Source organism: Thermobia domestica, chromosome 14 (genome assembly GCF_964235325.1).
Source record: "Thermobia domestica chromosome 14, izTheDome1.hap1.1, whole genome shotgun sequence".
In the NCBI taxonomy this organism is placed as follows: Eukaryota; Metazoa; Arthropoda; class Insecta; order Zygentoma; family Lepismatidae; genus Thermobia; species Thermobia domestica.
Genome location: NC_137467.1, coordinates 154,895,918 through 154,919,231, shown reverse-complemented (window position 1 = coordinate 154,919,231; position 23,314 = coordinate 154,895,918). Strand labels below are relative to the sequence as shown.

At 36.4% G+C, this 23,314-nt stretch overlaps 1 protein-coding gene across 4 annotated transcripts in view; it reads right to left on the bottom strand.

Moving 5' to 3' along the window:
* Window positions 1-23,314, bottom strand: part of insc (spindle orientation adaptor protein inscuteable) — a 231,632-nt gene that overhangs the window by 125,153 nt on the left and 83,165 nt on the right. The window contains exon 2 of one of the 4 annotated variants that reach the window (XM_081739081.1): window positions 3,566-3,614. The exons of the other annotated variants lie outside the window; for them this stretch is intronic. The gene's annotated coding sequence lies outside the window, so the exon portion shown is untranslated. The remainder of the gene's footprint in view (window positions 1-3,565; window positions 3,615-23,314) is intronic. 4 annotated transcript variants of the gene reach the window in all.

Here is a 23,314-nt window from a genome sequence, read left to right as displayed (position 1 = left end):
GGGGTGGTCCTAGGTACCCCTGCCAAAATTTAGGGGGTGGGCCAAGGTACCCCTGCCAAGATCTAAAAGGGGGTGTTCTATGTACCCTAGGTCATTGACCCGGGCCACGTAACCCGAAAAATGGGCGCCGGGCGCCTGGGGGCGCAAAATTTTGGCGGCGGTGGGCGCCCCTTAGGTCATTGACCCCGGGCCACGTAACCCGAAAAATGGACGATGGGCGCCCGGGGCGCAAAATTTTGGCGGCGGTGGGCGCCCCCTAGGTCATTGACCCCGGGCCATGTAACCCAAAAATGGGCGCTGGGCGCCCGGGGCGCAAAATTTGGCGGCGGCGGCGGGCGCCACGCTCCAGGGGGCGGTAAAATTTGCCTCAAGTGGGGCGATTACTACTGATCCCCGCCCCAGTAAGTTTGTGGCGGATAACATCCTGTATTCGAGTTTTCTTTCGGTACTCGCGTCTCCTCGCACATTCTCATTCCATTAATTCTTCCATTACCATTCACTTGCCTTAATTATCTGTCTCCCTTAGCCTAAAGAACGTAATCATTTAACGTTAAACTGAAAGATTACATTTCATTCATCACCTACAGTGGCGTAGGGAAGGGGGGCCGGAGGCCCCCCCCCCCAAAGAGGTCCGACAATGTACTTTGGTGCTTTGATGTTTGTAATCTATTATATAAAAGAGAACGCACAAATCCTTTGTTAGCTCATCACGCTAATACGGCTGAACCAATTTCTTTCATTTTTGGGGGGTTATTAGGATTTGGACCCTAGATGGTTTTTATCATATCACTTTAATTTTTAATTACCAGTGTCTTGAGATAATTGACCATTCAAGTGTCCATAACGTACAAATCCTTTGTTAGTTCATCATAGGTATAAAAATAAACGTATTTATATGCAACCCGCATGACCGTGTCACTCGGCGGGTTAACATAAATGACAGGCGATATAATGTTAAGATTTACTGGAATCTACTATGGTTTTTATCATATCACTTGAAAGCGAAAAAGTAAAAATTATCTAAGTAACAAAGTTTATTGCGTTCCGGGGTGACCGCAGCGAAGCGGGGCGGGTTAACATAAATGACAGGCGATATAATGTTAACATTTACTGGAATCTACTATGGTTTTTATCATATCACTTGAAAGCGAAAAAGTAAAAATTATCTAAGTAACAAAGTTTATTGCGTTCCGGGGTGACCCCAGCGAAGCGGGGTGAACGCTGCTAGTTTTTAATATATTTTTATGTTTATATATTTTTTTGTTTGTAATTTTTCTATATGTACCTATAACAGCACTTGCCCCCCCCCCAAACACACATCCTGGCTACGCTACTGATCACCTATATGTTGCACCTACATTTTCAGAAATGATGTTGGGAATTAAAGAACTTGGGGGAGGAATTTCCCCTAACATGTCTAAATAAGACACTGACTAAGATAGGGGGAGATAATTTTTGGAAGGAGCTAGCAGCTAACTTGACCACCTCAGCAGTGTCATTCAGATGTTACTGGCGGGGGAAAGATAGATTCCCCACCGATTAAAAATTCTCGTTCTCCCATTAGTATATTATATTACTACACTATTGATTTTATTGATTTGTATATCTGACTGAGAAGGACAATTGTCGACCCACAAATTTCCCCTGGTTCACCTTCTATAATATTTTCCATAAGTAGAAGCTTTGCTTTGTATAAACTTAAACAATTTGTTAGCAAAACGATATATTCACATTTTAAAAACTACATACGTGTTACAGCTTCGCCAACTAACACTTTGGCTTCATCAGACACTGTGAGATACAGGAGAAATGCACGTTCTTATATACGAGCAAGAGCTGAGACATCTTGCTTCTGATTGACTTCTGGCAGCAGCCAATCCCCTTCAAGTATTCTGATTTGAATTGGAGCCAATCAGAAGCAAAATGTCTCACCTCTTGTATGTATATAAGACTGTACATTTTTCCTGTATCTCATAATGTCTGATGAAGCAAAAGTGTTAGTTGGCAAAACTGTAACGTATGCAGTTTTTAAAATGTGAATATATTGTTTTGCTAAGCAAATAAGTTTGTTTGTGGTTCACCTTGTTTTTTCTTTCTATGCAAATTGCTTTTATTATTACATAGAATTTCCCTTACGAAGTAGAAACAAAAACATTTTAAAATCCATGGATCAATTATCAGTTTAATATGAGTTTAACGGTTTTTGAAGATTTAAAATTTATTACGAAATGTATACGTAATTTTATCATGTGAATATAAAGTATGTCTGCCTGTAGAAGGTAAAACCAATCTGGAACTTTAGTGAAAAGAGAAAACAGAAATACCGGAGCAACTTGTAACAGAGTAGGAGTATAAATGGTATACGGCTTCCGACAAAATACTTGAACTTCTGAAAATACGAAATAAAACTCATCCCTCCTTCTGCGATACTAGGGATAATTGTCACTCAATAAAGACAGAAACGTTCATGATAAAGCAACAAAGCACAGCACTGAAAAAAAAGTCCTCTTCTTTACAGAGATACGATGGTGCGGAAATACTAAGATTTTGAACTGGATTCTCTATTCCGATCTACTTTTTTTTTTTTTTACGGAACAAACTATAAGAATTTCTTGAGTTCTCACGTTTTTGAACATACACTTCTCTTAACAAACAACTAAACGTTTCAGCGAAGGAGGATGAAAGTGGTTGCAGAGTGCTAAGCTACCTGGCCAACCCTAGCTACGAGCCTAACAAACCTCCCTTTCCGGAATTTCAATATTAAGTCTGTAGGATTTAGATTTCCTACAGGTCAAATTAAAAGAACTGATCAAAGAAATAGCGGCAAGTTCTAAGATATCCGAAAAACGATTTAAAAAAGATATTAAAAGAAATATCGAGATTTCAAATAAATTAACAACGATACGATAAAAGAAATACCGCTAATTTTTTTTTAGATTTCTAGAAAAAATAAAAAGGAGATGATGATTTTATATATATATAAACTTTTGGCAAATGAAATTAGGGAGATGGAAAATGTCAATCATTACCATTAGAGTCTATAAACGTCAATCATTACCATTACAGTCTATAAATGTCAATCATTACCATTACAGTTTATAGGTCTAAACGTCAATCATTACAGTCTATAAATATCAATCATTAGCATTACAGTCTATAAACGTTAATCATTATAATTAGAGTCTATAAATATCAATCACTACCATTACAGTCTATAAATGTCAATCATTACCGTTACAGTCTATAAATGTCAATCATTACCATTACAGTCTATAAATGTCAATCATTACCATTGCAGTCTATAAATGTCAATCATTACCATTACAGTCTATAAATGTCAATCATTACCATTACAGTCTATAAATGTCAATCATTACTATTACAGTCTACATATATACGTCAATCATTACCATTACAGTCTACATATATACGTCAATCATTACCATTACAGTCCTTAAACGTCAATCATTACCATTACAGTCTATAAACGTTAATCATCACCATTGCAGTCTATTAATGCAAACCAGTTTCAAAACATAGTACATGTGTATAGAAGAGTACTTACTGTAAACTTCATTTGAGAAGATTTGATCATATTATAGTACTCGACTAACCTGCAAAATACCAAAACAGATTTATTAAGGTTATTATATATTATAATTATAGTTTACAGCAGATAAAGTTATATACATTAAATCGTCAAAATGGCTGATAGTACAACTTACGTGAACTAATTCTACATTACTAGCGAATCGCTAACATCATTATTATTCTTTTTAAAAAAAACAGCAAATTTTTCTTGCAACCAAAAAAAATAATTCACTAAAAAGCTTCATAAGAAGTGTATAAATGCCTTAAAATCCTCTGCCTTGAAAACCGTCCATCACGAGACGTGGAAAGGGGATGAATTGTTATGTACTATATAAAATTATATTCAAACGAAATAAATAAAATTTTCAGTTTTACGCCCAACAAGAATGCTCCGTAGGTTAAAAAAAGGAGACAGTTTATTAATGAAAATGGATTATTATTATTAAAGAATTGGTGAAATGGGAAATTACGAGGAAACACAAAAATCCCGAAAAACCCACAGATAGGATGCTGTCCACCATAAACTCACGTGGCTGGAGATCGAACCAGAGACCCTCGTGCCTGAGGTAAGCGCTCTTTCATCCACCATGACACCGTAACTTTAAAATATCCTTATTACAACAAAATGGATCTAGTAGATCAGATTAATTTTTACTTGTAAACAGTAGCGTAATTACTATGTAATTTTCCTACTCGTGGTCTTGGATTCGATTTCCAGAAGGCGCACTTATACTTCAGATCTTACGTTCGATTGAAAAAAAAAACTTTTAGTTTAACATCCCATGATTATGCCCTTTAGGTTAAGGAATACGGACGATTAAGGTAAATGGGTGATAATGAAAGAATTTCCACCACAAACGTACTTGGCCGGGGATCGAACCAAGGACCTCACATACCAGAGGTAAGCGCTCTACCTCTGAGCCAACGTGCCCCCACTTTCGATTGTAGATTAGTTCAGGTGCTCAAAAAAGCACGTAAGAAAATAATTAATAACAAAAATGATAACTACGTGAAGCACATACGTGTAAAACTATTCTAGTTATTATATCATATATACAACCCTCTCCATTAGTCTAGTGGCTAGCACGTGCAGCTTTGGTGGACGCGGGAGCCGGGTTCAATCCTCGATGTAAAAGTACTCTTGAACGCATTCCGATGGTTCGGATTCCAGTTTAAACCGTAAGTCCTCGTCTCATATAATCTTGATATTGAAAGGGACGACAAACAATATATCATACCTAGGACCAAGAAACATACTTACTCGTAACTGAATTTTAAAATTGCTATTCAGGCAATTTTCTCAGAAATACATAAATTTCACAATTTCAAGAAAGCTTAATATTATTACATTTTTATCTTTCGTATCTACCAAAAGATGAAGCTTTTTAGTTTAACGTCCTACTATTACGTTCCTTAGGCGAAAGAAGACAGTTGGTTAATGAAAGTGAATGATTGTAAATTTTTAGCTCTCCCACTAGGAATCAAACCCGGGACCACGTGCACCAAAGACACGTGCTAGCGACTAGACCAGCAGGAAGGGCTCAAATCTGACTTATTGTCATATCTTGGGACTTTACAATTGGATCTGTTGAAAACTCCTCTCACTGAACATCGATATACCCAAGTACGAGTCACTAGATTTGGTAACAAAATCATGGCGTATCAACACTGGTAACAGAAATCTCAGAATACACGCTTCCAAGTATTTTCTAACAAGCCTTCATCTTCTGTATTAGTCACAACCAAATGTAGTGGCCTGTGGTTTCGATGACAAATAGCTTTGTCGTGAGCGATCAAATATTTAGTGTAATTGACAAACCCAATGAAATACGCTGTTTGGGTAATTTCGTTTCTGCAAAGAGAAAATTTCCCCACTCATTAAGTATGATGACGTGTACACATATTTAATGTGGAGGAAATATAGAGGATTATTATTATTATTATTTTCTGCAACACAGGTACACCACAGAAGCCTTTTCTTATTATCGTGCCCTTCCTACCGGGTTACAAGGACAAGGTAGTCGAGGTACGTTACTGTTCTCATTAGCAATACAAGCTGTAACAAAGTAATCCAAATTACAGTGATGTCCGCAATTACAAGTGTCCCTCTTATGAGTAACTCAAGCTACGAGACAAGAATATTAGATACAAATGCTCCAACTTGCGTGCGTATAATATTCGACTAACGAAAAAATGAAATAAAATCTTTAAGTTTAACGTCCCATGGTTATGCCAGTTAGGCTAAAGGAGACGGTGATAATGAGAAATGAGTGAAATGGTAGAATGAAGAAAGTGGGAGGAAACGGGAGAACCCCGAGAAAACCCACGAGCACGGTATTTGTCCATCACAAAGTCCACATGGCTATTCGATTTACGAGTATAACAACATTACTGGGTAAGAGAATTTAATTATCTGGTCAAAGAGGCCTACTTTGACCTACCTAACTTCACTCTTACTTCAATTCATGGTTACATCATCAGTCAACCATTTCACTGTCGAGAGGGTTTTGAACTCACGCTCATTCTGTGAGGTTGAGATCGGGAAAGCATGAGTTTCGCGTGAGCGCCGACCACATGACTTCCAGCACCTCGGTGTACGTGAAAATGTGTGCAAAAGCTTCCCTTACAACAACCAGTTTCATTTTTAGGTGATCTTTTTTAAAATTTTTCTTCTGGTTTCAAGTATATGCTAATAAATTTGAGTCGCAGACATGCTCTAATACATAATACCTTTCTTTTACTTCAGGTGAAAATACACAATATCTTGATTATCATTTATAATTTGGTACTCATGAGTTTTCTCGGAGTATTCCTGTTTCCTCCCGCATTCTCATTCCACCAATTCTTCCAGCATTCATTTAAGAGGCCTCATCCAGGCGAAATTAAAATACCGTTAATTTTACAGTAATTATGTGATATCTTCAAATAGATAAAAGATAATCGAAATGTGGAACAAGAGCGCCCTAGACAATATCATTTTACATGAGATATCGTTATCACGACTCACTTATCTGCTTTCGATTTCGAGCCACTTTGAAAATCGGCATTTATTTTCGCGTTTCTAAACGGCTGAAAACGGAAAGCCACTAGGTGACTTATGATAACGGTACATCACGCAAAATATTGTCTAGGGCGCTCTTGTTCCATATTTCAATTATCTTTTATCTATTTCAAGATATCACATAATTGCTGTAAAATTAGCGGTATTTTAATTTCGCCGGGATGAGGTCTCTTAATCATCCGTCTCCTTTAATCTAAAGGGCATAAACGTTGGACTTTAATCTGACCTGACTTACTTTTGATTCGAGAAAGTAAAAAAAATATCAGTTTGATTGTCAGGTTCCTCTTCCAGTAATTAAAGCAAAGTTAAGACAGTACTTTAAAGCCCTAACAGGATCCGCGGTGACTCAGTGGTACACCACTCACCTCTGGCGTATGGGAATCGTAGTTCGATGCTAGTTCCAGCCAAGTTTGCTTTGTGGTGGACGAATACCAAATGCATGGGTTTTCTCGGGGTTCTCCCGCTCCCCGCACTTTAATCATTCCACTATTATTGTTCATCTCATTATTACCATTTCCTTTAACATCGGTAACATAATCGTGAAATGTTAACATAAAGAGGCTAATTCTCCCCCCCCCCCTCTCTCTTTTACTTTTAATATTCCTAAAGCTGGCTTGTTACTTTACAAGAATCTTGTAGCTGTCATTTAAACATTTTGTAATCCGATCTTTGTATTTACTGTTTACACATTACAACTTTCTCAAGGCAAGAAAGATATCTCTACCCATGCAACACTGCACTCTAGTGGGCAAATAGTGAACCTCCTCATTAAAAACTTGTATTTTGGCGCACTTCCCCTCCCCGTTGTTTCGGAAGCGGCGAAACTGTTTTCTTTTCTTTATGTCAGCGGGAGGGCGATAGCAGGTAAATATGAAATGAAATAAAATATTTGAGTTTTACGTCCCACAATTATGCCGGTTAGGCTAAACGAGACGGCGATGATGAGAAATGAATGAAATGATGCAATGAAAAAAGTGGGAGGAAACAGGAGAACCTCGAGGAAACCCATGCACTCGGCGTTTGTCCATCACAAAGCTCTCCTGGCGGAAGCAGAGTTTGAACCCAGGACCCCATGCACTGAGCCACCGCGGTCCCCTACGCGATAGCAGGTAGCAAGCAAGACGACCCAGAAAGTTGCACATGGTTTGACTCCTTCCAAGATGCAAAAAAATGTTGTATGTCCCTTTCAAGACTATGTTTACATGGAGAAATATTGTAGGATTGCAAAATTCATTTTAAATGACAGCTACAAGATTGTTATAAAGTGACAGCCCAGCTTCAGAATCATGAACATTACTAATTAATTAAGTGGTACGTATAGATCATACTCAAATGTAGGAATCATTTTAATATTTTTTTCCTGTCAGAAGTAATTTGTATTTTAAAGGGTGCTCCCTCACTCTGTGGCCACTAAATGCATCATAAATAATGTATGATACCACATCATCATAACAAGAAATTAACATAATCATTTGATATTTTACTAGCAAAAAAAGAAGGAGAAAAATGAATTCCCCTCATAAATTATAAGATTGTGACAAACAAAGACAACTAAATAAGAAAATTAAGAGAAAGGTTCGATATAAAGTGGCGTAGTTAAAAAAGAAAAAGATTACGAAAATTACTACTTTGATCAAACCAGTGACGTAATACGGTAACATGAAGCTAAATTCGTGTTAATGAAGATCTTCAAAATGCATTACAACAGGAAAAAATTTGGGTCAGATTTTTAGTGAGTAGTTATTCTGTCAGCCTTCTCCATTTATTTCTATTTCCCCGTTACATACATACATACCACTTTCAATTTCTTTTTTTGCTTCTGTTAAACAGCAAGAAAATGATAACATTTCTGTACACAATTGAATCACATATTCAAATCTATTTCTTTTGACAACTTAACAATGTAAATGATTCAATGGACGGACGAGAAGCAGTAAGAAAATAAATGCACACTGATTGTTAAGGATGAACAGTGTAACTGCTTTCACTCCTAACAGTTTTTTTTTCTTTCTTTATTTTTGTTCACAACTCTCCTGATCTAATAATATAAGGAAAAAAAAAACACGTAACACATAGCTTACATTTCTTGATGAATTAATCCAAAGTCTGACTATGCGAAGTGAATCACGATTCTGCGATTTTCTTTAATGCACGTTACGCGATTCGTGATATAAAAAGTGAATCAGACAATACTCTAGCACTGATATCAAGAACGGTAAAAGAAGAAGAAGGTTCCAAGTACAGTATACACTATAACTTTTTTTTTTTAAGTGAGTGAATTTTGTAGTTGTGTATGCGCTAAGTATCAGTTTTAATGTTTTAAATTTAAAAAAAAACAACAACAACAAAAATAGATTACATGCTACACAGATGAATTTTAGGCTAAGTACTTACTTAATCAACTAAATTAAGCAATGTAGAGGTGACACAATAAAAAAAAATCAGCAGGACTGTACAGTAGATATTATTATGAACGTTTTCTCGTCGTGCCGATATGCGAAAACAGCTTTCACTTCGCGCAAACAAAACTTATTATAGGCCTAAAGGGTTACAGTAGCCCTGGTCAAACTAAATTACGATACAATCGAAATATTTTAACTGAAAGGTGACATTTCTTAAAGAGAAACAATAGATTAAGCATTATCTTGCCTTATCATAGTTTTAGAACTACTAATTTTAGAAATAGAATATTAGTTTTAGAAATATAATATTAGATAGTAGAAACTTCTCGGTGGACAATATAAGGTTCAAAGGCGCAAGAGAAGGGCAAGAGTATAAATGCCTTCTTGTCTGCACTTCGACATTCTGCAAAACATTCATCAAACAACAGATTAACCATCTTTATATTTTGAATTGTTGAATTATTGGAGACATTTTCCGAAGATTTATACTCAATACTGTCTTTAGACCAGAATTTTAGTCACTTTAGACGCAAGCAATATATATATTAATACGTCTGCTTTTCACGAAACAACAATCTGTTTTCTACTATGTTCTTTCACAGGTTCTATCTGAAATGGGGTTTACAAAAAGTTACCATTTTTGAACAAACACATCCAACTGAGAACTAAGGAACGTAATTTTTGCCAGCAAATTTCTAAAGGAAACTGTATGTATATCTTAGTTCCTTTTTTATAACAAATTTATGACTTGCTAGTACTTCTTAACTTGTATAAGTAATTTAAATTTTATTCCCTTCATAGAGGGTCTGGGCTATAGAACATTATGTCCTATCTTTAGCCAAGGATATAAGACTTGGAACTTATCAGGACTATACCAATATTTTCAAAATACGAAATAAATTCACACAAATTTCAGCACTGCACGTATTTCGATTCATTCATTTTCTTGGAACTATGCATTCTTCCTATCAATCAGATCCTCCTGATTTCACCTAATTTTCTTTATTCTTCCCATTTACGTACGTAATTACTTTGGTCGTATCTTTTCATTTATTTTAGTAGAAATCCGTCTGACTTTTTTTTTGTTGTTGTTTTTTTTGGTTCAATCCGCGATTGTCTTACAGAGATTTCTTCAAACAAGTGAAATATTAATTAGGGTTACAAAACGAATTCAAGTGAAATTGTTTTGTTGTGCGTTACAACTAGTAATAATTTCCCAATTGCGAAACAGAAAAACGGCTATCTTTAATTTTAGCAAATCTTTATTGTAAGTACACACACTATTTTCTTATCAGATAACAGTCAACGTTTATCCTCTATTAACGTTTAAGAGGTTTGCGCCGGACATTTCCCCTGAGTGTTGTTCTTTGTGAAAATATTCGAATAATTACAAAACGCAACTTTGACGGCCAATACACTCGAGAACCAAAAGTCTGTTCAGGACAATATTTCACATACATATTAAATAAGTCAAGATCTACTCCATGTCAGGTTTGGCCAATAACAGATGAGTTGTGTAGATCGAGGAAGATACGTACTCTCATTTTTATTTTTATTTTTCGGAAAAATGAGTACATTTTTTGAGTGCTACGCTATTTTATATACGTATGTTTGAGCACATGAAAAAAGATTGAACGTTACTGAAATTAGAATGCTACGTTGGATATGTGGAATAACAAGACGAGACAGAGTGAGGAATGAAAAGGTAAGGGAACAACCAAGATCGTACAAATAGTGAATCTAGAAGGTAAAAACTTGGATGGACAATCAGATAAGTAGGTCATAAACTTACGATTTTTCATGGGTTCTGCAGAAATTTCCAACTTAACTCACTCTCCCGATCAGGGGCGGATCCAGGAGGGCGATCGGGGCAATTGCCCCCCCCCAAAAAAAGAGGAAACTATTTTTATTTTATATATAAATAAAAACCCATCCCCGAGTTTGACACTCTTAAAAGTAGCTCTAAGTACCAGTATTACAACCCACCGCTCCCCAGAAGTCCGTCCTGGATCCGCCCCTGCTCCCGATGGATATTATGGCTAGGTTGGATTTTACATATTGCATAACAAAAAAAATGCAACTAAAACTATGTCTAATGTTTCAAAAAAAATCCAATAAAGAATAAAAGGCAACGCTAACTTTCAGAAATATATACATAATAGTTTCAACTAGTTTTGTCGCTCAAAGACTGGGGGAATAGGTTCCCTGCCCCAGGCTAGATCCGACACTGGGTCGTAGAGATGAGAAAGTAGACTGCAGTGATATGGCCATCTAATGAAAAGAACAAACGACTATGTGATCAGTAAAGAGATGGCAATGGAAATGGATGGGAAGGGGAGGTAGAGGAAGACCAAGAAGAAAATAAATGGACATGGTTAATAATGACTTCAGGAAAGAAAGTCTAACTGGGAAAGAATTCCAAGACAGGACCTTATGGAGACGACTCATCAGAGACGTCGATTCCACATAAGTGGGGAAAAAACGGAGTGAAAGAAGAAATACAAAATTATCCTCTAAGACGCAGAGTAATAGTTGTACATATGCACTGAATATTAACTAGCCGTTCTCCGAAGCCTTCGTCTCACTGAGCACTATGGGTAAAAACCGTGGTTTGTTTGTCCTATTTGAAACAGTGTAGTTCTTAAATTCCAATTACATCTGTAAATTTTGTGCACGCTAGCCGGTAGAAACACATATTAGGACAATTGTGAACTATGAGGATCATTACACACAGAATAAGATATTCTTGTATTATAATGAGGATTTGGAATATCTGGAACTCTACGCAGGAAAAATAATAACTTTGCTCAATTTCAAATACCCTTTAAAATTTCATATTTCGTTATTAATAATGGGGAAAATCTATTACCATACGCTTGTAGATAAATTAGTGTCTGGGTAAATCATATCAAGAATTCAGTGATATACAGGGTGTTTCAAAACAACACCAACAACGTTTCGGAGGTGATTCCTGACACCAAGATAAGACAAAAAGCATAGATCAACCTGGCTGCACAAATGAATTCTTTCGGAGTTATAGGCTGCCGAAAACATTTTTAAAAAATTAAATTTAAAGATATATAGCTCAAAAACTATGGGACCTACCGTAATCTGGTCAGGACTTCATTTAGGAATTATCCAAATATCCATGTTTCAGAATCCTGAGGTACTTACGGAACAATTTTTATAGAGGGAGTTGGTGAGTACTTCAAATTATATGCCCGTAACCAAACTCCCTCTATAAAAATTGTTGCGTGAGTACTCTAAGATTCTGAAACATGGATTTTTGGATAGTTCCTAAATGAAGTCTTGACCCGACTACGGTAGGTCCCACAATTTTTTAGAGCTATGGATTTTTAAAGTTCATTTTTCATGATTTCGGCGGCCTATAACTCCGAAAGGAAGCATTTGTGCACTCAGGTTGGTCTATACTTTTTCTCTTATCTTAGTCTCAGGAATCACCTCCCAAACGTTGCCGGTGTTGTTTTGGAACACCCTACATATACGAAAGTAATTTGTCATCATAGCACCGGAACAGTTAAATAGGTAAGTACATTGAATGTTTATAATGTATACTGCGAGGGAAAAAATATCCCTTACGTATAGTACCTGAGAGATCTCGAGCTAATATACAAAATGTACACATTTTCAATTGGTTAATTCAGTGATAATGAACTTACAATCGTTAGTTTTTATATTCATTCCTCTCGTAGCATCAAAATATAAAGTGGAAAGCCAAAAGAAGGAACCAAAAAAAAAAAAAAAAAAACTGTTCCTTCCTCTTTCCATTCAGGATATCATTACCACCTACAGCAATTCTATTTATTTTTTCTTTGCTAGAGCAATGTCATTAGAGGACCACACACGGAAGATACCATTTACTTAAGTAAATGACCACAAAAAGAAGAGACACTGCAGAAAAAACTCAAGGAGCATGCCTCCTAAGCTTCCGACAGGAAAGCAAATTGTATCAAACGAGAAACAAATGAAGGCAAAAACAAACAGTGTTAGTGAAACTGGCTTCGTCCTCTTTCTTTTCGGAACGGCCTTTTAAAATGCTGTATGGTTACAAAGTAACTATTATTAACATATCTCTCGGTATATTAAACCCAAGTCCTTACTTTAAGCCTACTTATTATTTATTTTCTAAAAGGGAGGACATTAATAATATATTTTTTTAGTATTGTGAGAAAGATAGTTGAAACTGAAATAAGACCAGTTAGATACATCGGTAATTAAAAGCAAAAATGGATTAAATAATGAAAGTGGTACAAATGTTGGTGCTGTCAGAGAATAACAAAAATGAACTCCACTTGCAAGCAGTGAAATTACGTGTTGTCATGTCACAAAAAAAGAAGAATTAGCTGTCTTTACAATAATTATTAACTTTCCACCGGAAATAAAGAGAGTAACTTATTTTCCTCCATCGTCTTCATCTTCCGCAAATAATTTGACGCTCAACTTGAATCTGAATGGCCTCTAGTGCTTTTTCTAAAATATATACAATTAAAAGATGTTAACTTATGCCATTTTAAAAACTAATACCTTCATGTTTCTCCCTTTTCTTAACAGCTCTAAGGTCTTTCCTGAAAGCAGATCTGAATTAACAAGTGAAGATCGAAAAAAAAAGGTGCTAAGATACATGTTGTACATAAATAACACAAGACTTAACAGAAGTGAATGAACGTAGGAAAGGTATATTTGCATTCTAGATATCCGGAGAACACATTTCACAGAAAACTGCTTCCGTTTTAAACAGAACGCAGAATTAATAATCTACAATTAACGTTAAAAATCGCAGATCTACTTTCTATTTTATACGGGAAGTTGTTTCTACGAAATTTATTACGTAGGTGATGAAGCTGTCAATGTTAATTTTATTTTATTATTTTTTTAAATTATAAAATGAAGACAAAATCGAGTGAGTTAACCCTTAACAGAATCACAAAGAACCATACTTTATTTCCGTTGTACACAGTTATCCGCTTAATATAGGATAAACTGCACTATTTAAAAACGCATGAAACAGAAAAATGGTTATGTTCAGAGACAAGTTTCCACAGAATACAGGTTCAATTCCCTGTACGGTTCTTAGATGATTTCACAGTTAAATCTAGAGTAAGCCGCGACGCAAATACGCTACTTGTTGCCTGGGGCAAGAACTTGCCTTAGCGCCCCCTTGACCAACCAAAGCAACACGCTCCCCGAAATATTTACCCAATTTTGCGCCCTTCCAATCCGGCGCCCGGGGCACAAACTCCGTTTGCCCCCCTTAGTTATGTCACTGACAGTAAGGCTTTTGTTTTGGGGAGGGGGAGGATATATATAAGTCATTTTGTGAAATATTTTACGGACACTAAAGAAATACCGAAATACAGAGGTTACTTTTTAAAAATGTTTCAAAAAGTCTGGCGAAAAACTGGGAACGACGCTAGTACTCCTTGATTTTATGCAACCACACCTACAACTTTTTTGAAAGATATGCAATTAATCATTTTTTTGACAAGACTGTACATTATCTTCAGTATGACTGAATTATAAATCCCATAATACATTTTCCAAATTTTAAGGCCAGTTGCTGAAAATAATAATGAGAGTCATTCAACAGCTTCCAGAGATCTAATATCAACCATCAAGAGACATAAAATCAACCGTCAACAGACGTGGTAGAAGCAGTTATCAATGGTTTTGGTAGAGGAAGAGAATGAAGTAAAAGACCTTGCTGCAACTATTTAGAATATTATTTTAAAAGCAGAAGACAAGGACGTCTTAACAGAAGAGTAGGAAGATTGTCGTCCTGCGGCAACGAGCGACTCAATGTCCAGCAGTCATTAATCCTTGGCGGTCTGGCGAACGAACAATAGCATCTGGAATCTACGTAACAGAGGGAAACAATTCAACGTCATGTGATCGCCAAAGGGGGCTCTCCGGCTGCTAGCAGAGAATTACATTCAAAAGGACGGACAAAGAAACAACATTACTCCGTCTATATGCGGCAGTTTAATTACCAGAGTAATTGATGTCTGATAGAATGGGCTATGCGGTTGATTAGTAGTTGGTTCGCTAATTTGGAGTTTTAACATCCTTTTCCATACTGAGGCCATATGAGACGTGGATTTACAGCTTAACGTGGGATTCGAACCACATGAGCTCTCACCGGGAATCGAACCCGGTTTTCCCGCGCCGGGTGGTTAGTAATGACCAAGTAATATATTAACTAATGAATCCAGGTTCAATTCCCGATGGAAGTTCATGTGATTCGGATCCAATCTTCAACTCTAGGTCCACGTAACATATAGCGTCGGGGCTGGAAGGTCGTGAAAGTCCAAATCAATTAACCGACCAAGTAGCTGATGAAGAGTCAACCGTTTCTCAGATAAAATATAAGAAATTGTAGCTCTTTTACGCAACAGTTCGTGTTCCCTATTTTTGACAAATGTTAACCCTTCAACTGTAGGAGACATATTTTAACCAAAGTGACATGATAAAAGTCCTGAGCGCCGCAGTTGTCTCACCTTTGTCGCATGGGGTCCCCGCTTCCACCCCGGCTCCCAGTAAGTAAGGTTTGTGGTGGACAGCGCACCGTATGTTTGTTAATGTATGAGTTTTCCTGTTTCTTTTCACTTTCGTCAATCCACCATATCGTCCACCTCATCACCACTGTCTCCCTTAGTTGTGGTGCATAATTGTCGGACGTTAAACTAATAAAGAAATAAGTTTAAAGTAGCTACTAACTACATTTAAACATTTATTTAAAACGGTTTAGTGGCGTGCATTTCTCTAGCGGACAAACATACAACAATATTATAGAAACTGTTCTACGTTGCCGCTTTACAAGTAGAACTTTCGAAAATGGTCAGGCGTTTGTTCAATTATTTTAATTAAGAGTCTATATACTAAGTTTTATCTCTCTAACTTAAAGGAGTCCTAAGGTGCTCGATTTTTAGTATACATTTTGAATCTATGTTGCCTCTTTAGGATATGCCTTGTAACATTTTAAACGCCATATGCATATATTTTATGCACAACGGAGCACGGTATCTCTGGTGTGTGGGGTCTGTGGTTCGATCCCTGGCCAAGTTAGTTTATGGACAACATCGTGGCCGTGGATTTTCTCGGGATATTCTCGTTTCCTTCTACTTTCCCATTCCCCCAATTCTTCCATCATCATTCACTTGTCTTAATCATCGTCTCCTTTAGCCTAACAGGTATAATCATAGGACGGGCTGACGGCTCTAGCCCACTTACCCTAACTAAGGTAAGTGGTATCATTAAGTCAGTTAAGAAGGGGTAGGATAGAACTTCATGTCACCTGGGGTTCTAAAAGGGATACGATAAACTGGTAGTTACGAACTCGAGTAACGGAACTAGTTGTGAATTAGGATAAGTGAACCACACGTAATATAACTGCTGTGTAATTATGGATTCAGTACACAGGTAGTTGTGCGTACAGTCAACTCATATTCCTTCGATATAAAACACTGACTACCTACATTGTTAAGGACCTAGAATATTCACAGAAGCGATATGCCTGCCATATGTACAAGAAAAATATCCATGGACACAGTACTTCTCACCTACCCTGTATTTGAAAGAGAAGGATAGCGGAGGAAAGAAAAAGAAGGAAAATCTATGGTCTCAGCCTTTGGTATTTCCAACTCGGAAAAAGCGAATCAGCATTTTTTTAAAATCAACATTGCTAGAATTTTCTTGCTACTTTTGTGAAAGTTCTGATGACCAAAAATAAAGAAAAAAAAGTAACCACAGTGATTACCCTCTTTTGTTCATCCTATTTCCGATTTGCCTACGCCCCTTTCTTTCACCCGTACCGCATGATGTATATTTCCTTTCCGGCTGTGGTACTGACGGAAGTCCTACAGAAAGAAAGAAAAAAAAAATCACACAAAACCGAAAAGGCCAGTTTGGATGGATTCTGCACAACTGGGCGTGTGAGATTGCTTCCTTGTAAGAGTAAATGAATTTTCTACACAGAATTCGTGACAGTCCAAATGCTTTCTGCCTATACTAACCGTATACGTTGCTTCCAATTTTTACCTCTTATACTATTACTGCTTTCACTATCGGCGGCCGAACTTTATGGTTTACGTCGTGACACAGATGAAGGAAAAGAAAAGAAGAAAATCCAGTAAGTTTTCCGAAAAGAAAGAAGGCAAAAAAAGAAAATTAAATGACTGGGTCGATCAGCACTGAACAACTTCACTTCGATCATCGAATGTTTTTTTTTTCTTTTTTTTTTTTTTTTTTATCTTGATTACGGTTAAAAGCGTGTTCAAATTGTTATCCTCCTTCTCGTAGTTTACAGAAAGGAAAAGTTTTTTTTATTAAGTAAAAAAAAAAAAAAACTAGCAAATTAAATATACTGATCACCATCACCTTAATAAATCAACTAACTTCATATATACAACTTTCAAAACATGACATTGCAATAAAACGTGTTCAGAATTGAAGACGAAAAGAAAAAAGTAGGTAGGTGCCTTCCAACTACTACGTAACCCAAAAGCCAATTGCTTGTGGCAAATAAAAGCTCCCGGCGCTTCTTGACCGGAGGTTAAATCAACGTGACCAAAATGATGAAAGTTAAAATTTTCTTTTAAAAAAATAATTTAACAAACTGTAAACCAAAAAAGAACTAAACGGAAGACACTCCCAGTGCAAGTTAACTGTTCGACTATCCCATTTATATTGTATTCTGTGCAAAAATTTTACTTTCTAATCTTGTATTTTTACATAAAACTGACTTGTTCTTCCAGTTTATGACGATACTGCCACGATACTGTGTAAACCTGAAATATCTAACAACATTATCAAGGCATTAATGAAGACAGATTAATGTTAGTGGTTCATGTGTGACGTAAGCCATTCAATCGGAAGTGAAACTAATACAGAAAACATAAGGAAACATGAAGAGCGTCTAAAATTGGAATTGCCTTTGTCTTATATGTGGTTTGATATTAGGTAAAGTCAAATCTTACCTTTTAGGTAGTTGAAATAGGATAGTAGGAATAGAAATACTGTTCCGTAGAAATGTGGGTTTAAGAGATATGAGGCCGTACGCCGAGCAAATGAGGTAATCGAAGGCTAGTCTTTCATATAATAGCATTTCTATACTTGTATATGAATTTAAGATGAACTGAAGTAACCCCTTTCCCCCCAAAATCTCTGTCCTCCTCCTATCTCACTGTTTGAGGGTACAAGCCTGGGTTTCTTATTTTAAATCGCAATCACAGGCGAATTAGTACGATTTCAAGGTAAAAGCTAAATGGAAATATATGAATTAAAACCTTTCTTAAAAAAAAAAAATAAAAAAAAATCAGTAAGATAAATGCCCAAAACATACCCGCAAAACAAACAATGACTATATTTGTATAACGTATTTAGATAAAGTCTGGATATACTTTCTTTGCATATTTACTTTAGTTATACCGGCTTTTTCTTTCTTTTCTTTTCTACCTTGTATGAACTTACCATGATGTGATGTTGACTAAACATTTTCCGTCACAACATAAAACAAGTCCCTTGGATAGCTCTAGAGATGTTTATACATTGAGGATGTTTGCGAGGTACACACATCTCAGCAAATTTTTATATAACATATATATACACGACTTCAGTATACTCAGGCTTTCGACGGACAGCAACACCGTCCACGATTTCTATAAATATTCACCAGACACACAGTAATTTTTTTTTTTTTTTTTTTATTTCAAAGGGCCGAAAACAAACACATCATCTGCAAACTTGAATTTTCAGGTCTTTGAAATAAATTCGTTCGTAGTATGTATCAGCTGTCAAATTTTAGCTGCTCTGGTCTATCGGTTAGCAAAGTGAAGTAGTGTGGTGTTTGGAAAGTGTATTGATGGCGTCAATTTTTGGGCAAAGCCAGTTGACGTTGACTCTGTAGAGTTAACTCATTGCTGTGAAGGTAATCGGCGAGAAATTTGAATGAAAACAAGAATTTTAGGAATGATCCAAATAATAATAATAATAATTGGATCAAAAGATTCCAATCTTGGCCAAGAATTTTAGGAATGATCTAAAAAAACTGCATAAAAAGATTGCAATTTTGGGCAATAATTAGTTTCTGAATCAGGGGCTATAAAATTTTAGCCCCTAAATTGAGTTTTTTTTTTTTTTTTTTTAACAGAATAAGCATATCATACTGAGTTAAGTGATAGTTTGGGTTTGGCTACACTATATGTAGTTCTCCAGATATAAGGTCTACAATAAAATTTTTGATTGAAATATATTGATACTTTTAGGATCAGGGGCACAAAATTTTTGAACGGCCCCTAAATCGAGTTTTCGTTTTTTTCTTTTCGGAATAAGCATATCATACTGAGTTAAGTGATAGTTTGGATTTGGCTACACGATATGTAGTTCTCCAGATATAAGGTTTACAAGTAAATTTTTACCTGAAATATATTGGATCTTTTGATCCAAAAAAGTAACCGAGTGAGATCAAGAAAATCTGCTGCAACACATCTGCTATTACTAGTTGGTCAGCTTAAGCCCTTCCAGGCTTCGTGCCAAAGTATTCAATTTAAGATAATACTGACTCTCACTTTATAGCTATTCGGTTGCCTGTCCAGAAGAGAATTAATTCGACATCAACTCCAGCCTCCTTATCACTACTAAGGTTAAGGTTAAGTGTGGCTTAGATACTGCTAGCAGTGTTCATACGTTTCCTTAAGAAAATTTCCCTCGACTAACACAAAAAATTTCCCTTTCCTTATCAAATTTTCGTTAGTTTGTTGAATGTCCAATTCCTATAATAGAAGTTATGTGGAAAGATTAATTTAGCTATATTAAAGGAAGTGCCAACTGCATTTGTTTTGTTCATTTGCTTTTTGCTTCTATTTTTTTTTTTTTTTTTTTTACTTTCTCCTTCACTTTTTTATTCATAAAAAATATACTGAAATAAATTCAGCCAACAAGAGGTGCAAATTATGCTACTTTGAACACACATATACACTATTCCTATTCTATTGGTTTATCTATGAAAAACAATGAAAAATTTAACTATTTATGTTGGTCAATCAGTCAGCACGAGAATTTCCCTCAAGTTTCACACTTCATTGAAAAAATCCCTTTTTCCTCTTTATGCTAAATTTACCTACGAAATTTTCCCTCAAACTACGAACACTGACTGCTGGTGGTATATAACGGCTTGTTCTACTATATTGAGTTTAATTACAATTTCTAACAGCGACTAAGACGTCGTGGTTGAGCAATATCGAATTCAGTCTCTCTTCCAGACATGTTTTTTGGGGGGCACTGCACCTTCCCTCCGGAAGTCTGAGAGTGCCCCCCCCAGGAGGAGACCAAAGTAATACGTCTATAATATAATAATAAAATAGTACCAGCAGTGCCACCCCCGGAATATTACATATTCCCCCCCCCGGAACACCTTTTCTGAAAGAACGACTGATCGAGGTATCTCTTCTTTATCCTAATTTATGAAGCAGAAATATCTGTCTGTGAGTAACGCTAATGTACGAACTTCCAAACATTAAAAGTTACAGATTGCTCACATATCTAAGTAAAAACATAATCAGATAATTTTAATCCTTATAAATGCAAGAAGCATTACTGTGTCAGTCCGCAAATTTCTAATAGTTCAAAACCAGAATAATAGTTGACGCTAGCTGCGTTGTCTCCATCTGACACCAAGGGATTTCGCTAACGTGTGAAGGCAGTTTACAGACAAGCCGAAGACTTGGGGGAAGAGACGACTACTTATTTTAATTTCAATTCATAATAGCAACTTAAATCTCTACCAACTCTACGCAAGTTGACTTCTTACTCACCATCTACCTAGGTATAGGCTATATTAAAATGATTGTATGTTTGTAGCCAATCGTTTCGGCAATGAGATCTCAAAAACCGCAAGTGCTAGAAACGTGCCGTTTTCGCTCGTCGACTCCAAATTGTGTAAATTTTCCAGTTCTCATTCAAATTTCAAAAATAAATAAATAAATAAATAACTTGTCTATTTTTTATTACACATCTTAGGCGTCATTTTGACCCTATTAGTTTAATATTGCCACTAGGACGTTAAGATTGATACCCTTGTGAAAGGTAACCAGTAGAGGAGCTACGTATAGCGGGTTGATGGACATTTCAGGCGTTTTGCTATAATCTGAATGACAAAACCTTATTGCAAGCTGGCAACTTCGAAGGCTTTGAACCCACAATAAGACGTATTCGGACATGGAATTATAAGAGAAAAATGCATTTGGTATCATCTATCACTTATCCAAGTTTGCCACAAACTCATACCAAATACTACATTTATATGTTTGTCTATAGCAATTCATTCCCTTTGAGAGTCTTCCTGTCCTTTACTTGTGTCCGTAAAGGGACTTGCACAGATATAGCGAGAAGTGGGAAAGAGATTCACGCTCATATTAGAACTGTGTGCTGTGTAAGTATCGCATGTTCAGCTAGTCTAATGACCCATTACGTCTATACATCAGTGACTCAACAAAAGGTGCAACCTTCAAAAAGTCTGCTCATCTTTTCGGAGGGAATAAAATATTTCAAAAAGTACCAACACATTGACAGATAGTATCGCCATATACACATTGCGTGATTATCATAGCTCTGCCATCTCTCTAGCTCCTTTTAAAAAGACAGAATAGAAAGAATACGAAATTCTGGAGAGGATGAGAAATCACCCACTTATTAGTTGGGGAAAATTTTATTCTTGAAATATTAAGTTGTTGGGGGATGAATAAAGTGACACTGTTGCTCCCCCCCAAAAAAAAACAGAAGATTAATTACAGTGATTCATGTGTAATGCATGGAATTATGAAGTGAATCAGAATTTAACGTATTAAACTAATTCTAATCCTTCTAAATTAACCATGTACCGCAAAACAACTATTTTCCACGCTATCACCTCTTCACAGTTGTCTGCGCTACGCAAATATCCTCTATATTGTATATTAATAGTATGGTCGGTATTCCTAATCCCACGTAGTTTAATGATGATGCATACTCAAATATGTCAATTGTCTATGTCGAATCACCCCAGTGCGAAAAGAGATTTCTTTTTATACTCGTATCTTCCTGGGAGCCTGATGGCTCAGTGGTAGAGCGCTTACCTCTGATGTGCGGAATCCCTGGTTCGATCCCCATCCAAGTAAGTTTGTGGTGAACAACATCGTGTCTGTGGGTTTTCTCGGAATACTCCCGTTTCCTCCCACTTTCATTCCACCAATTCTTAAATCATCATTTAGGGATGCGCACGAGACAAGATTTGTGGCTGTCTCGTCTCGAAAATGTGCTCTAACAGTGATGGCTCGACGCGAAAAATGTATATTTCTTTATTGGAAGAGCCGCGTCTCGACTCGAATTTTGTCTGAAAAATCCTGTCTCGACTCGTCTCGTGCGCATCCCTATCATCATTCACTTGCTTTAATCATCGTCTCCCTTAGCCTAAAGGTTATAATTGTGGGACTTTAAACTGTAATATTTCATTTTTCTTCTCTTTCTTCCATCCTCCTCCCCCCCTCCCTCACACACACAAGGACTGTGTTGGTATGGCATCCTTTAATATTGTGCTATGTACATAATAATGTTTTTAAAAGTCGCAGATTTTTTTTAAAAAAATAGCTTATTCCGACTTCAGGTTATGTAGTACCTTGCAAGATAATGTACTTATAAGTTCTTCTTTCATCGTGATGTTCTTGTTTATTCAACGGTTTGAGCATATACTGGTATCTTGAAACACTTAAAGATCTCCACACTTTTCCAATCCAATCAATGTTTTTTCTACTGTTCTTATTTAGTCAAAGGACTGCATTTCTTATACATTCCAGATATATGTTTTCGTATGTTAATTGGTTGCTTGAGATGTGGAATTATCTAAGAGTCTCCACGTTACAAAGCAATACTCATTTGTAATATACAGTGTGTTCCACTTATTATTGTCCAAATTGCTTTTTCACATGACTTGAAAAGAAAAATAAAAGAAAGGAAATGATATACACGAACATAACTTGTTTGTGAGTTAACTGCTGTCTACATTATGTGTTGAAAGTGTCGCCATTGGTCTGCAGACTCATTCTGACGCAACATTTCACACTAGCAAATATGACAATTTTAGCAAGTGGATGGTTACGGAGAAAACTTGATGAAGTAAGAATGCAGTAGGACATGGGAAAACCTTTTACAAAAAAATAGATCTCCTCGTTGATATATGGGCAGCATCCTGCGCACCTCCAGCACAATGGAT